At 39.1% G+C, this 15,311-nt stretch overlaps 1 protein-coding gene across 1 annotated transcript in view; it reads left to right on the forward strand.

Moving 5' to 3' along the window:
* Nucleotides 1–688: 688 nt before the first annotated feature.
* Nucleotides 689–15,311, forward strand: part of edar (ectodysplasin A receptor) — a 69,220-nt gene continuing 54,597 nt past the window's right edge. Inside the window, exon 1 of the mRNA XM_056271370.1 lies at nt 689–934. The gene's annotated coding sequence lies outside the window, so the exon portion shown is untranslated. The remainder of the gene's footprint in view (nt 935–15,311) is intronic.

Raw genomic sequence — 15,311 nt, forward strand, 5'->3', positions numbered from 1 at the left:
ATGTCAGATGCTATTAATTGTGGTTAATCGATTTGACAGCACTAATATATGTATATATATATAGGCTATGGTAATATAATACACACACACACACACACACACACACACACATATATATATATACTAATGGGCCTACATTTAAGATTTATGTGTTTGAATTACATATTTGTCATATTGTAAAAAAAAAATTTGCATAAATGAAACGGGTCAGATTTCAGCATTCAGAAATCTTGGCATCATTTATTAAGTTTTTTGTATCTATTTAATTTTTTTGTAAATAATAATATTTTCAAAATGAATGTATTCACAATTAATTTCATTCAGTTAAAAAGTATGAACATGGTTAAAAGAGGAACGAGCGATATTAATTTAGTTAATATTAGTTATTAGTAAATAATTAGTTAATTCTGGTTATTTTGTATTCAAAACACATTACTTTTATTTGTTCTATTACAGATATTTTACGTGTTTCGTTTATGTATGCCTGACAATATGCACCACATTAATTGGTTTATGTTGGAAATGCAGGGGAATTTTACATGCAATAAAATGCATAAATCCCACATTAGGCGCAGTGTGTTGGTCAGTGTAATGCTGTGTTCAGCCGCAGGAGGGCAGCACTGAGCTCGAGCTTCAGCCTCTACCTGTCTCAGGTTCATTCTGGGCGGAGAGCATCTTGAACCCTCACTCGAGGTGGAGCCACACACACACACACACACACACACACCGAGAGAAACGAGTCTGAAGCGCTTTAAGAGGAGACGGGTGTTCACATGCACGCGCTCGAGTGATCTGGTTCACTGTAATGATCTGATCTCAGTCCAGATCTCTGCCTCAGACCTGTCCTGAGAGTGTCCCAGAGCACATCGTCCTGAAGAAGAGTGTGTGTGTGTGTTGTGCTGAAGCTCTGAAGAGGATCCCGGTCTTCCTGCAGGTAAGGCGCGCGCTTCAGGAATGCGCGAGGGAAATTCCTGTGTCCGTGAGATGCGCGCGGACCGTTAGAGACTTCTGCTCATGCGAACATGTTTACAGCATTAGTGTGTGTTTATCTGCTCGACTTTGGTGGATCTGGCGGTGTGTGTTTATTATGCATGTGCTCTGAGTGGAATATGCATGTGTTGTGTGTAAAATGATCGTACTGGATGTTCACTGTTGGTCTTTCATATGCATCCCGGTGTGTGTGATCATGTTTTAAACGGGTGTGTGAAGCACTCGCTCAGGGACTGGTTCGACTGTCCCGTGCGGAGATGAGATGTGTGTGTGTGTGTGTGTGTGTGAGGGAAACTCCTGCATGTGGATCAGGAGACATGCACTTGCATGCACGCGCTTCTGATGTCTATGTGACTTTGAACTGTTGCTGAAGGAGGAAATACACCCGAGAGGAGAAAGAGAATGATGTTGTTTACGGGGAAATGCAATAGTATCACAAAAATGCGCTGATCATCATAACGGCAACCATCAGATGAGCGCGCGCTGATGGAATAATTCATGAACGCCAGAACTTCCCTGCGTTATTGTTAAAGTTATGAACCAACATTGTGTTATTAACAAACGTTCGTTCAAAGTTATATGGTCTCAATACGTTAGCACAAAAAAAACATTATTTATACATCGTTAATGGAACTTTTTATTTGGATGTTCGTCTAGCATTTTTAAACGTTACTTGCTTCAGAACGTTCATAGAACATTCTAAACTAACATCCCCATAATGTTCACAACATTCTAAAATGGAATGTTCGCATAACCAAGAAAAAAGTGTTCTTAAAACGTTTTATTTAAAAAAAAAAAAAAAAACATCATTTTGATCAGAAAACATGTAAGCAAAATGTTCTTAGAACATATTCTTGTAAGCTGGCTGGCAGAATCATGTCAGATTATGTATTGTATGGCTCTATATTGTTTTTTTTTATTACAATTGCATCAATTGTTCCTCTCCCTCTTGGTTTTCTTTATAAAACCGTGCAATTTATATTCGTATAATAACAACTTTGGAGCTCAAATGCTTGTAATATATCTTCTGATAGCCTAAACGAATTAATTTCTAGAACCTGTATTTCAATAAACCTCTGTAGATCAAGTCCAGAAATCATAAAAAAGGTCATAGGTGTTTATCATATCTGTTCAATTTGCAATGTGTGATGATTATTATTACCACAATATTTTGCAACATAATATAATAATGATGAGCAAAAAATTAATTTCTTTTGAAACAAATTCGTATTTGTTGAAAGTCATCAGGTAATTTTTGAATTTATTTTTGTAGTCATTTTCATCGTTTTGTATCATTTATGTATCCTAAATGCAGAATAATATTTTAAACATTTTGCATAATTTGACCATTACAGCATGAATTTTAATTTCATTGGGACATGGGTAAAAAAAAATGAAATCTAAAAAAAGTAGTACTTTTTTTTTTTTTTTAAAGGCATGGTAAAAAGTTTCCAAGACAATCTTAATGTGATCTTAGTTTTAAATTAAAACAATCCTTATGGCATTAAAGTGCCTGAAGTTGAGGAAACATTAAATGCAGAAGGTCAAAGGTCACAGATCACATCAATCTATCTGAATCATTATGGAAAACAAATGTGTAGTGGAGGTTTATGATTCTCTCATTGATATATGAATTGATATGCAGTAGTGTCTGTAACGATCACGCTTATAATGTCTAAATAGTACATTTAATAACATCTACAGCTGATTGGCTGTAAACAGAGAAACACACTAGTGCTGCCGGAGTGTGTAGTTACAACATCTACCAGCGGGACTAAACTGAATCAGGTTAAAGTTGAAGTTGAGCTGGTCTTTTCTTCTCTATAGTGTCGTATATCTGAGCCAAACGCTTCTGGAACAAGAACAAATGTAGACAATTGATTGTGTCTGTGGGAATCGATATCGATTGGCTGGTTGTGGTTTGCTATTGGTGGATCTCATGTGAGTGATTTTAACAGAGATTTTACCTGGACAGTTGGCTCATGGGTTTAGAACACACACACACACACACACACACACACACACACACACACACACACACACACACACACACACACACACGTCTGATTTTCCTATCTTTGTGAGGACTCTCCATAGACGTAATGGTTTATATTCTGTACAAACTGTATATTTTATCCCCTTACTAACCCTACCCCTAAACCTACCCATCTCACACACACACACCCGACGCCTAAACCTGCCCATCACAGGAAACGTTCTGCATTTTGACATAAAAAAAAAAAAAAAATCTGTATGATTTATAAGCGTGTTTGCCCATGGGGATCTCAATTTAGGTCCACACAGTGACACGAGTCCCCATGAGTCTGTGTGTATTCAGGTTTAAGTCCCCACCGTGATAGAAAAACACACACACACACACACACACACACACACACACACACACACACACACACACACACACACACACACACACACACACACTCACTCACCAGTGCCTGAGGGAGGATATACGTTTATGCATAAGCAAACTTTGAGCAGTCACATGCAGTGCAGAGAAACGAATGATTGATGTGTGTGTGTGTGTGTGTGTGTGTGTGTGTGTGTGTGTGTGTGTGTGTGTGTGTGTGTGTGTGTGTGTGTGTGTGTGTCACGTCGTCGAGCGTTGTGAGGAATCAAAGGCTGCGGTCGCATGAAAAGACAACACAGACCTTCAGCTGCTGCTCTTCTGTCTTTGCTCTGCTTTCATAGAAAAGCTGTAATTAAAATCATCAAAAGCTGGGAGTGTTTGTGTTTCCCAGTAAAGCCCGGATACAGACAGTCACAGAACCAGCGCAGAAAACACCGGCTTTGTGCTCCTGTCGAGTCCACTCGAGCAGAACCGGCGTACCGAGGCGTTTTCAGGACGTTTCAACACGACCATCGATTATCAGCCTTTCTGGATTTGCTCTAAATGACAGATCGTAATTTCTTATTTTTTAATACAGTGCATGCAGAACATAGAGATACGGGACTGTGGCACCTTCCTTTGATCAAAAACTTCAATACCCATAATGCACTCTGCTGATCTGCTGATGGGAATTCGTTTTTGTAGCTTGAACTAAAACGCATCTTTTTCATACTTTTTCAGACAAATAAACACTGAGAAAGAGTGTGAACATTTGCATACTGGTTAAAATCTGCAAACTTATCCAATGTTTCAGTCTAAATATCTGACCAAGTTTACATTTCACTCCAAGTTGTATTTTGTACATAATCTAGAAATCTACAAAAACATTCAGAAATACCATTTTCATAACTCAATGGGAACGTTAGTTAGTTCGATAACACAATAAGGTTTCATTAGTTAACATTAATAAACTACATTACTTAAAATAAACTCATAATGAACTGCACATATACAGAATTCATTAATCTTTGTTAATGTTAATTTCAACACTTACTAATCCATTATTAAAATCAACAGTTGTATTTGTTAACAATAACATTAGTTAATGCTCTTAAGTAACGTAACATGACTATTTTTATTAACTAACGTTAACAAATACAGTAACAAATTATGTTAAACATTATGTTAGTTTACACATTAACTAATGCTTTAGAAGTGCAGTTCATCATTAGTTCATTTTAACTAATGTAGTTATGTAATGAGCCTTACTGTAAAGTGTTACCGTTATATATTTTCGTTTAGCCGTGATGTTTGACCTCAGTTGAACAGGTGATGATGGAGTGTACAGTAGCCATTCTTGTCGTTTTGTTTGGATTGGTCTCCTATAGCATAACTGTGAGTGCTTGACATCTGAAATATAGATCATAGTTTTTCCCAGCTTTCATGTCTGGGATGAAACCTGAGCATCAGCTCCTCGTCTGCGTGTCGGATCACACACACTCGTTCCTCCAGACGCTCTGTAGAAGCTGCTAACGTTCAGATCAACTCTTCACCTGGACGCCGTGACCCGCAGGCATGATCTGAAGGAGTGACGCTGGCAGACGAGCAGACTCATCCGCTTCTGAAGCTGCAGTCCGACGCCGCCGTAGGAGATCACTGACCCGAGAACAGCCTTGATGTCTGAAGCTTCTGTTGGGCGGGTTTGGAGACTGAAGCTTAAAAGCGGTTCGGTTTCTAGGGTGTTGCTAAGCGTTTACCAGGAAGACAAAGATAGATTCATGGCAGGTTATGTGTGTGTGGGTGTGTGTGTGTGCGTCCGTATGTGTGTGTGTGTGTGTGTGTGCGTCCGTATGTGTGTGTGTGCGTCCGTATATGTGTGTGTGTGTGTAGCCTACATGTTTGTCTATCCCGGTGGGGACTTAAACCTGAATGCACACAGACTCATGGGCACTCGTGTCACTGTGGGGACCTAAAATGAGGTCCCCATGAGTAAACACGTGTGTGTGTGTGTGTGTGTGTGTGTGTGTGTGTGTGTGTGTGTGTGTGTGTGTGTGTGTGTGTGTGTGTGTGTGTGTGTGTGTGTACACTATTTGAATTCATGATCCTTCTGAGATTTCAGTGAGTTTGTTCAGATAAGTAAATTGTCTGCTACTTAGATGTAAATAAATATTACACTTCAAAAAATTTTTTTTCTTATTCAGTATTATTGTCTTAACATCATTAAATCAAGATGCATTCACTTTAGAAGCAAAATGACTATAGGATATTAAGCCTTGTCTTGATTAAATATGTTGATAATGAGTGAGTTGCTAGTGGAGTTAGAAAAATAATCTTGTTTTCCTTTTGAATTAAGTTTACATTTTCCCAGTTATTTTGTCTTGTTTTAAGCTTAAACTCACTAAATTTTGATGCATTTTTTCCATATAACAAGATATACGAGTAATATCTCAAATGTAAATTATCAGTGAATGTATCTTGATTTAAGAATATTCGATATTTGTAATGGAAAACAAGAAGTGGATCAGTGGATCATTGTTTGCGGAGTTAAACACGATGTCTGTATAACTGTAGAGAGCGAAGGCTGTGATGTTTGTCCTCAGAGTTAAGGTCGACTTTACTACAACCACAACAACGCCAACAATTCTGAGCTAAGACTGATGCCAGGAAGACTAGAATCCTGCTTTACTCCACTTTGATCATTTAATTCCCATTGGAAATGGAAAACTGGGAACGAGACCAAATGAAGTCCGTTTCTCATTTCCTCACTGATTAGTGCCGTTTGAGAAGCGGTTTCCTAATCCGACAACAGATACAGTGCAGACGAACTACACGCCGCGTGTGTTCAGTGTCACAGAGCCTGATGTGTGTGAACGAGTGAACATTTTTCAAATGTTTTAAATGTTACTGGTTTCGGAATGTTCAGAGAAGAGAACATGCAAAAGTAACGTTCCCATAATGTTACTTTTGAAAAATGGAATGTTCCCTTAACACCTCAATAACATTTTTAAAAAAACTGGACATTTTGAAAGTTCCGAGAACATTCAGAAAAAACGGTTTTATAACTTAATACGAACATTAGCGAAACGTTCTTAGAACATACAGAGAAAATGAGTGAGGCGTTTTGGACGGGCCCTAGAAGAACCATTTTTAGTTTCCCAAAGAAACTTTCAATGAGCAGTTCTTAAAAGAATATATATTTTTTTTAAGTGTGAACAATATTTTGAAGAACTTTTTTCCACTTTAAAGAACGTTTAGTGGTTCCATGGATGTTAAAGGTTCTTCATGTAACCATTGATGGCAATAAAAAACCTTTATTGTGTAGAAGAAACATTTTTGGTTCCCCAGAGAACTTTTCACTGAAATGTTCTTAAAATAACCTTGTTATCTTAGTGTGAAGAAAATTTGTATAATCCAAAGAAGCTTTTGTGCAATGGAACGGTTCTACGGATGTTAAAGGTTCTTCACGGATCAATGATAATAAAGAAACTTAATTTTTTTAAGGCAGTTCTTAAAAGAACATTTTAATCATTTAAAAACCTTTTTCAACTATAAAGAACTTTAATGGTTCCGTGGATGTTAAGAGGTTCTTCATGGAACCATCAATAACAATAAAGAACCTTTATTTCCGAGAGTGTAATGGCTAGTATTGCCCACAACCTATTGCGCTTTGGATGAGGATTTAAATTAGAACTACAAACATGAATAAAAAGCGTTAAAAAACTACAAACATGGCAGAAGTGTAGATTGACGGGTAAGTAGAGGGTTAGATAAAAGGGTTTGAGTGGTTAATAATCAGTATCTTACCTGATGACAATTACATTTAATCTGCAACAACTTATAAAGATACGTTTGGTCATTAACTTTTAAATGCAAACACATGAGGAGAGTTTTCAGCATGGCAGATCAGCGTACTCCATTTCTAGAATTGGGCAATTGTTTTCATTTGAAATAAAGCGTGAGTTACTTTGTTGTGTTCTGAGTGATTTGTCTGCTATAGTGTTTTAAAATCGGTTTAGATTTGTAAAGTCGTGTATTCCTGCCTTTAGTCAGGATGAGAGACTAAATCTGTGAGCATAACCCTCTTGATTTGTGTTGATCTGAAGATGTGTGTGAAGAGTTGGATGGAGAGAGCGGCACAACACACAGATCAACTGAGAGGATTCCTTCCGCCGCTTCCGTTTTGATATAAACATCAGGAACGATAATCCTGTGAGCTTTGCTTCTGAGAGATGGGGCTTTCCCTCGCAAACTCCCATGACAGTCGCTGTTGACATTAAAGCTCTTTGTGTGTCTGTTCAGCCTCACAGACCTCACAGAAACCGTCATTCATCTTCAGTTATTAAACACAAGTGCAGTCAGTTCAGTTTAACACAGAGAACCATGAACAGGGAACCTCCTCGCCAAACGTTCCCTCAAAGTAATGCGTTCTTCCAGTTATGTAGAATGTTCCTTTTAAAAAGTTCATAGAATGTTCGTTCATTTTTTAAATGTTTCAGAACGTTAAGCGAACATTCAAAAGTAACAGTCCAGTGATGTTCGCAAAATTATCAAATGCAGTGTTTGCTTAACATTTGCATAAACAAAAGAAGTTCTGGATGTTTTGATTGAGGACCTTCAGAAATAACGTTAATGGGAAGCAAAATGTGTTCGCTGGTAAACGTTGAACATTTACATCAATGGAACTTTTTGTTTTAGTTGGACGTTCGTCTAACATTTTTTAAATGTTACTACTTGTTTCGGAATGTTCAGAGAATGTTCAAAAGGAACGTTATGATGTTTGCAAAATGATCAAATAGAATGTTCGCTTTACATTTGCATAACCATAAAAGCGTTCTGGATGTTTAGATCGATCAAAGAACTTTCAGAAATAGCGTTAATGGGAATGTAGGCTAAACAAAATTATTTTACAGGCTTCATTTGTTCGCTGAACTGGTCTGTGAAAGTTTTCGCAAAACGTTAAACATTTATACATCATTCATGGAACTTTTTGTTGTAGTTGGACGTTCATCTAACATTTTTTAAATGTTACTACTTGTTTCGGAATGTTTAGAGAACGTTCAAAAGTAACGTTCCCATAATGTTACTTTTGAAAAATAGAATGTTCCCAAATGTGTGAATAACCAAGAAAACATGATTTAAACGTTCTGAGAAGTTCATAAATAAGAACATTAGCTAAACGTTCTTAGAATATTAGAGGTTGTTAAACGAGTGAGTCGTTTTGGACGGGCCGTTCGGCATAATAATATCCTCGTCTTCACCCTTCCCCTAGGAACAGATATTTCAGGGCTGTTAATGATAAGGATAATGATACTCTGTGTATTTATCTTAGATTATGTGGTCGTTATAAGATTAATAACCCGGGGCGGCGAGTCTGCGGTCGACTTTCAAACAGAGGCAAGTCCGGGCAGCGTTCGTGAGCGCGCTTGTGTTCGGAGCGAGGTGCATTCCAGCCCGGCGTGTGGAGAGAAAAGCACTGTATCTGGATTCTGATGAAAGTGTCTTGGGTGTGTGTGTGTGTGTGTTCTGTCAGATAATGAGCCGGGGCTTCAGGAGTACAGTCGTTTGGCACTCGCTCCGTTTCCTGCAAACATAACGTCGTCTTCTTCTCTGCCTCTCCTTTATTCCTGTGATGAAGCGCAGAGCCGAGGGGTTTGTCGTGGACTAGTTCAGGTTGTTTTTTGCTCATCGGAGGAAGTGCCTCGTGCGGTTACAGCAAATATTCCACAGTTAGGAAAGCCAGTCGTCCATTTGCAGATTGATTCCCCAGTGACTCTAGTGCTCTGGCAACCTGATAAAAACGGTTTATTCTGCTTGAAAATAATCCTCATTCTCAGTGAGAATGAGTGTAATTTTAGTATTATTATGACCCAGTCTGTTGTGATTGGTCGACTCTGCTCTGATTGGTCAGATGGCCCAGTCTGTTGTGATTGGTCTACTCTGCTCGGATTGGTCAGATGACCCAGTCTGTTGTGATTGGTGGTCTACTCTGCTCTGATTGGTCAGATGGCCCAGTCTGTTGTGATTGGTCTACTCTGCTCTGATTGGTCAGATGGCCCAGTCTGTTGTGATTGGTCTACTCTGCTCGGAATGGTCAGATGACCCAGTCTGTTGTGATTGATCTACTCTGCTCTGATTGGTTAATGACCCAGTCTGTTGTGATTGGTCTACTCTGCTCTGATTGGTTAATGACCCAGTCTGTTGTGATTGGTCTACTCTACTCTGATTGGTCAGATTGCCCAGTCTGGTGTGATTGGTCTACTCTGCTCTGATGGGTCAGATGGCCCAGTCTGTTGTGATTGGTCTACTCTGCTCTGATTGGTCAGATGGCCCAGTCTGTTGTGATTGGTCTACTCTGCTCTGATTGGTCAGATGGCCCAGTCTGTTGTGATTGGTCTACTCTACTCTGATTGGTCAGATGGCCCAGGCTGTTGCGATTGATGGTCTACTCTGCTCTGATTGGTTAATGACCCAGTCTGTTGTGATTGGTCTACTCTGCTCTGATCGGTCAGAATTGGTTATTCAGGAGACAATAACTTAGTTTGTTGTGTACTTTGATCTTTGAAACTTTGCAAAGCTTTTACATTCACAAACAGCTATATTAGGGCTGGGCGATATATCGATATAAAAAATATATCGATATATTTTTTTAAATGCGATATGGAATTAGACCATATCGCATATATCGATATAGTTCAAATATGCGCTGTGATCCTTGCTCCAAGCAAGCTGCTGACCTGGAGCTCTCTGCACTGCTCCCCGCGCGTGAAACTGCCCGCTGCAGAAGCCCCATCCGCAAGCCATCGACACCCCGAAACGGTGTTTCCGCTACATTCATTCTGCCGTGGTGGTCCGCCACACCAAACATCATCATGCCGCGGCTGCAGCTTCTCAGTGAGGTCCGATATTGTGCAGAATGTGCACACTATTTTGTTATTGTTAAGCCCCACTAAAGGCATAACAAATATTGTAAAGCACCATAAAGTTTTCGTGCACTATATTCCAAGATTTCTAAAGTCATTCGATTGCATAATGTGAGGTAAAAAATAATATTTAAGTCGTTAAGTTAAAGTTAATGGTAACTCATCTTTCCTCAGTCTTTCTCCATTCAGCATTCAAACACCCCGTCGCGTTCGGTTATGACTAACACGACGACACTCTTCAAGATCAATGTTCCCACTATTATACTTTATTTGTAGATAAATGTCTATGGTTTGCATAAAATGACTTTATCTTGCTGGAGTTTACTGCGCTTTCTAAATCATATTCCTTTGTCCCGGGTGTCTGTTAGATTACAGCACTGGAGTAGAGAGCGCTATGAATTGTTCTTCATGCGCACTGTAACTGAAATTTAAAACTGTTAAAGAAAAGGCTCAATAAACTGTTGCATAGATATAATATACTAAGCATCAAATATCTCTTCGCTTTGTGCTTAAATGTTTAAATGTGAAGCGCTGCACGCTGTGACTTCGCGTTGCTTCAAGTGCATCATTTTGCGCACGCGATGTGCATAATCGTTTTGCCGCTCTAAATTGGAGCCTTTCATATTATAATACTTTATAATATGAATGGCGAGGTTTAAACACCTGGGGCAAGGGGGCGTGGCCCATGGCAATATCACTGCCACCACAGCTGGAAAAAATCCTAGAGGAAACACTGCGAAAAAGCTCCAGCCCCGAAACAAAGCTCACTGCAAACTTAATTTTCCCGCAGCCACCTTGTGGAGCTTTGATTTCAAAAAAGGTACTCCTGTTGTTATACAGTATTTATGTTTACATTTTATTGTTATTTGAACAGCTGAGCATTTAATTATGAACCAGATGAAGAAACCTGTTTATTATTTATTCATTTGATTTTGCACCTGTTCACTGAAATAGCCGGTTTCAATAAAACTAGGCTACTTGTGATGTCATATTTGGCTTTGACTTTGACTGAACATTTGCTCTCACTTTGCGGAAAAAATATCGGGATATATATCGTATATCGATATTCGACCTAAATATATCGGGATATGACTTTTGGTCCATATCGCCCAGCCCTAAGCTATATTATATATATATATATATATATATACTGTATATATGTCTATAGTGGACCATCAAAATAAAGTGTTACTATTTTTTCCTATTACTAAACCTATTTTAAAAAAAATCCAATACAATTTTAGTGAAGAATAACACTGGTGTGTCAACGTTACAGCAGACCTACGTCTATCTTTAATAAGCCCGTATGATATGTGAACAGTTTCCTGCTGATATTGATAACGATGCAGTGTGTCTTTGTTATCTCAGGTGAACGTCTCTGATAAACGGCACACACGTGATCTTATCAGCTTCTAGCTGAATCTGCCTCTTTGTGTTTCCGTGTATTTTCTCCTGCTCTCCCACATGCAGCGAGGCATCATGGGGGCTGAAGTGAGTGAAAGCGAAGCGCTTGAGCTCAATGCTGATGCGGGTGAGTTCAGATGACAGCGGCGCCCCTATAAAACACAGTCAACGTCTCAGGTTCACCAAACTATAAGACATAAGTGCAGTGAACGGGCGACCGTCATACATTACAGCAGCGGGTCTCGACCTTTAACATCACAAACAAAACAAAAAGTTCACTTTTGACCAAAAATAGCATTAGAATTGCCCAGATTCATTTTATCATGTGAAGGATGAAGCTGTGCTTCTCAAATTAATTAAATGTGAAGTTTAGTTCATTATTATTATGCTTGACAATAATTTATTTATAATTTTTTTTTTGATTTAGCATGTTTTTTCCTGCATTCTGTGAATCATTTCTCTCTACACTGAAAAAAAAATGGTGTAGGATTTACTTTGAAACAGTTTTAACTAATTTATTTACATTTACTTAAAAAGAAATATGACTGAATGAAGATAAAGTCTTATTTTCTAAAATAATTATCAAAGTTAAGTAAGTTTATGCATAAAATATGCCAGTAGGGTTAGAAAAATAATATTGTTTTCCTTTTGAAAAGGAAGATATTTGTCTTATTTTATCCATAAGCTGACTACATTTTTCAGAAAACAAGACTAAATATCTTCAGTCATTTTGCTTCTCCAGTAAATGTATCTGGATTTAAGAATGTTTAGATATTTGTGCTGGAAAGTAAGACAGAAATGCTGAGGAAGAACATCATGTTATGCAGTGTGTGTGTGTGTGTGTGTGTGTGTGTGTGTGTGTGTGTGTGTGTGTGTGTGTGTGTGTGTGTGTCACTGCTGTCACACTGCATTCAATCTGTTGTTCGTCTCAAATTTCATCATCGGCGCTCTGATGGATGTTTTATTCTGTTCCTCATAAGATGTCTCATTAAGAGGTCATAAATCACATCACAACATTGTGTTTGTTTTTAATAATGCAGTTCAATGCTGCATGTTGAGTAACTAATACACACGTGGACTGCACTCATATGAACTACACTGAACACGGACAAAGTACTGATCATTTTCTGCCATTTACAGTTTATGGACTTTTCCTTTAACCCTAAAACACAATGCAGTGCTTGCTGCTACTATGTTTTTTGTGGTGATATCATGTGTGAGTGTGAGCATATTTGTGTCATTTTTGCTCGTTACAGACAGTCAATTTTGTGTGAGGTCAAGGGTCATGCATGCAATCATTTAGGAGTGTGTTTCCTGAAAGAATCGTTACAGCTATGGTTGCAATTTCTGTCGTTAACAACGATTTGGCGTTTCCTGAAACTATTGTTCCAGCAAACATCATTGCAAACTTACGTGGAACTGCAGCTCTCGACCCGTGGTTAGAAGTAGGGATGTCAACAATTAATCGATGATCGATTAATTGTCGATAATAATTTAATCGATAAAACTTTGTCTCTACCCACTATATACACTCACCTAAAGGATTATTAGGAACACCATACTAATACTGTGTTTGACCCCCTTTCGCCTTCAGAACTGCCTTAATTCTACGTGGCATTGATTCAACAAGGTGCTGAAAGCATTCTTTAGAAATTTTGGCCCATATTGATAGGATAGCATCTTGCAGTTGATGGAGATTTGTGGGGTGCACATCCAGGGCACGAAGCTCCCGTTCCACCACATCCCAAAGATGCTCTATTGGGTTGAGATCTGGTGACTGTGGGGGCCATTTTAGTACAGTGAACTCATTGTCATGTTCAAGAAACCAATTTGAAATGATTCGAGCTTTGTGACATGGTGCATTATCCTGCTGGAAGTAGCCATCAGAGGATGGGTACATGGTGGCCATAAAGGGATGGACATGGTCAGAAACAATGCTCAGGTCGGCCGTGGCATTTAAACGATGCCCAATTGGCACTAAGTGGGAAAGAAAGGTTTACATCCCCCACACCATTACACCACCACCACCAGCCTGCACAGTGGTAACAAGGCATGATGGATCCATGTTCTCATTCTGTTTACGCCAAATTCTGACTCTACCATCTGAATGTCTCAACAGAAATCGAGACTCATCAGACCAGGCAACATTTTTCCAGTCTTCAACTGTCCAATTTTGGTGAGCTCTTGCAAATTGTAGCCTCTTTTTCCTATTTGTAGTGGAGATGAGTGGTACCCGGTGGGGTCTTCTGCTGTTGTAGCCCATCCGCCTCAAGGTTGTGCGTGTTGTGGCTTAACAAATGCTTTGCTGCACACCTCGGTTGTAACGAGTGGTTATTTCAGTCAAAGTTGCTCTTCTATCAGCTTGAATCAGTCGGCCCATTCTCCTCTGACCTCTAGCATCAACAAGGCATTTTCGCCCACAGGACTGCCGCATACTGGATGTTTTTCCCTTTACACACCATTCTTTGTAAACCCTAGAAATGGTTGTGCGTGAAAATCCCAGTAACTGAGCAGATTGTGAAATACTCAGACCGGCCCGTCTGGCACCAACAACCATGCCACGCTCAAAATTGCTTAAATCACCTTTTTTTCCCATTCTGACATTCAGTTTGGAGTTCAGGAGATTGTCTTGACCAGGACCACACCCCTACATGCATTGAAGCAACTGCCATGTGATTGGTTGATTAGATAATTGCATTAATGAGAAATTGAACAGGTGTTCCTAATAATCCTTTAGGTGAGAGTAGATCCAGTTTCCATTGGTTGAACTTCCACATGTTGGACGCTGTGTGTCATGATCGCAACGCATCAGATTCCTGAAGTCCAATTGCTTTAGCGAAGCAGCATGTCAATGACACTCCGTGATGACGCGCTGTCTTATGTTGTGTTCGGGCTCGTTCCAGACCACCTGCTCTAAATCAAGATATGCTACTATGATGTACCTGTATTTCGCTAAGTTACAAACCAAAACATGCATGCGAAAAGCATCACATGCATGGCCGTAGCCAGCTATGAGGTCTCCGAGGTCCGGGCCTCGGTCATTTTTTTACATTAAAAAATGAAATGTCAAGCTCTCTGAATGATTAATTAGCCGTGTTTAAACCACCTCATATGAGTGTTTGCAATTCATGTTGCTGCGAGAAGCTAGCGCAGTGAACGGGGCTTGAGAGCGCGCGTGAGTGAGGGCGCGGGTGCACCTGCCGTGTTGCCAGATCCACCTAATAGAAAGGTGGCAGCCGTCTCCTGGACCTGTTTTTCTGATTTAATGTGACACTTAAGGAAGTTATTAAAGTGGAAAGTTGCATGTCAGGGTTAGTGATATATTAATCTTATTTCCCAAACTTTGAGATTTGAGATTTCCTAAGCTTTGAACTTATTTCGGATTATTATTTTTTTGTTTTGTTTTGTTTTGCTTGTTTTTCGTAGCAATATCTGGCAACATTTTACTGTCGGCATTAATAAATAAATAAAAAGCTTATAGACAAACTGTAATTGCATAAAGCTACCACATTCGGTGGCACAAACGCAATGATCATCGTGATTATCTGTAAGAAATGTATAACACTATTAAAAACAATAGCATAATACAGATCTGTATGTTACAGAATGAAATTTGCCAAATAACTTACATGCCGTTTAGTTAACCTTTC

This window comes from Rhinichthys klamathensis, unplaced genomic scaffold (assembly GCF_029890125.1).
Source record: "Rhinichthys klamathensis goyatoka isolate OS25496 unplaced genomic scaffold, OSU_Roscu_1.1 h1tg000318l_1, whole genome shotgun sequence".
NCBI lineage: Eukaryota > Metazoa > Chordata > Actinopteri > Cypriniformes > Leuciscidae > Rhinichthys > Rhinichthys klamathensis.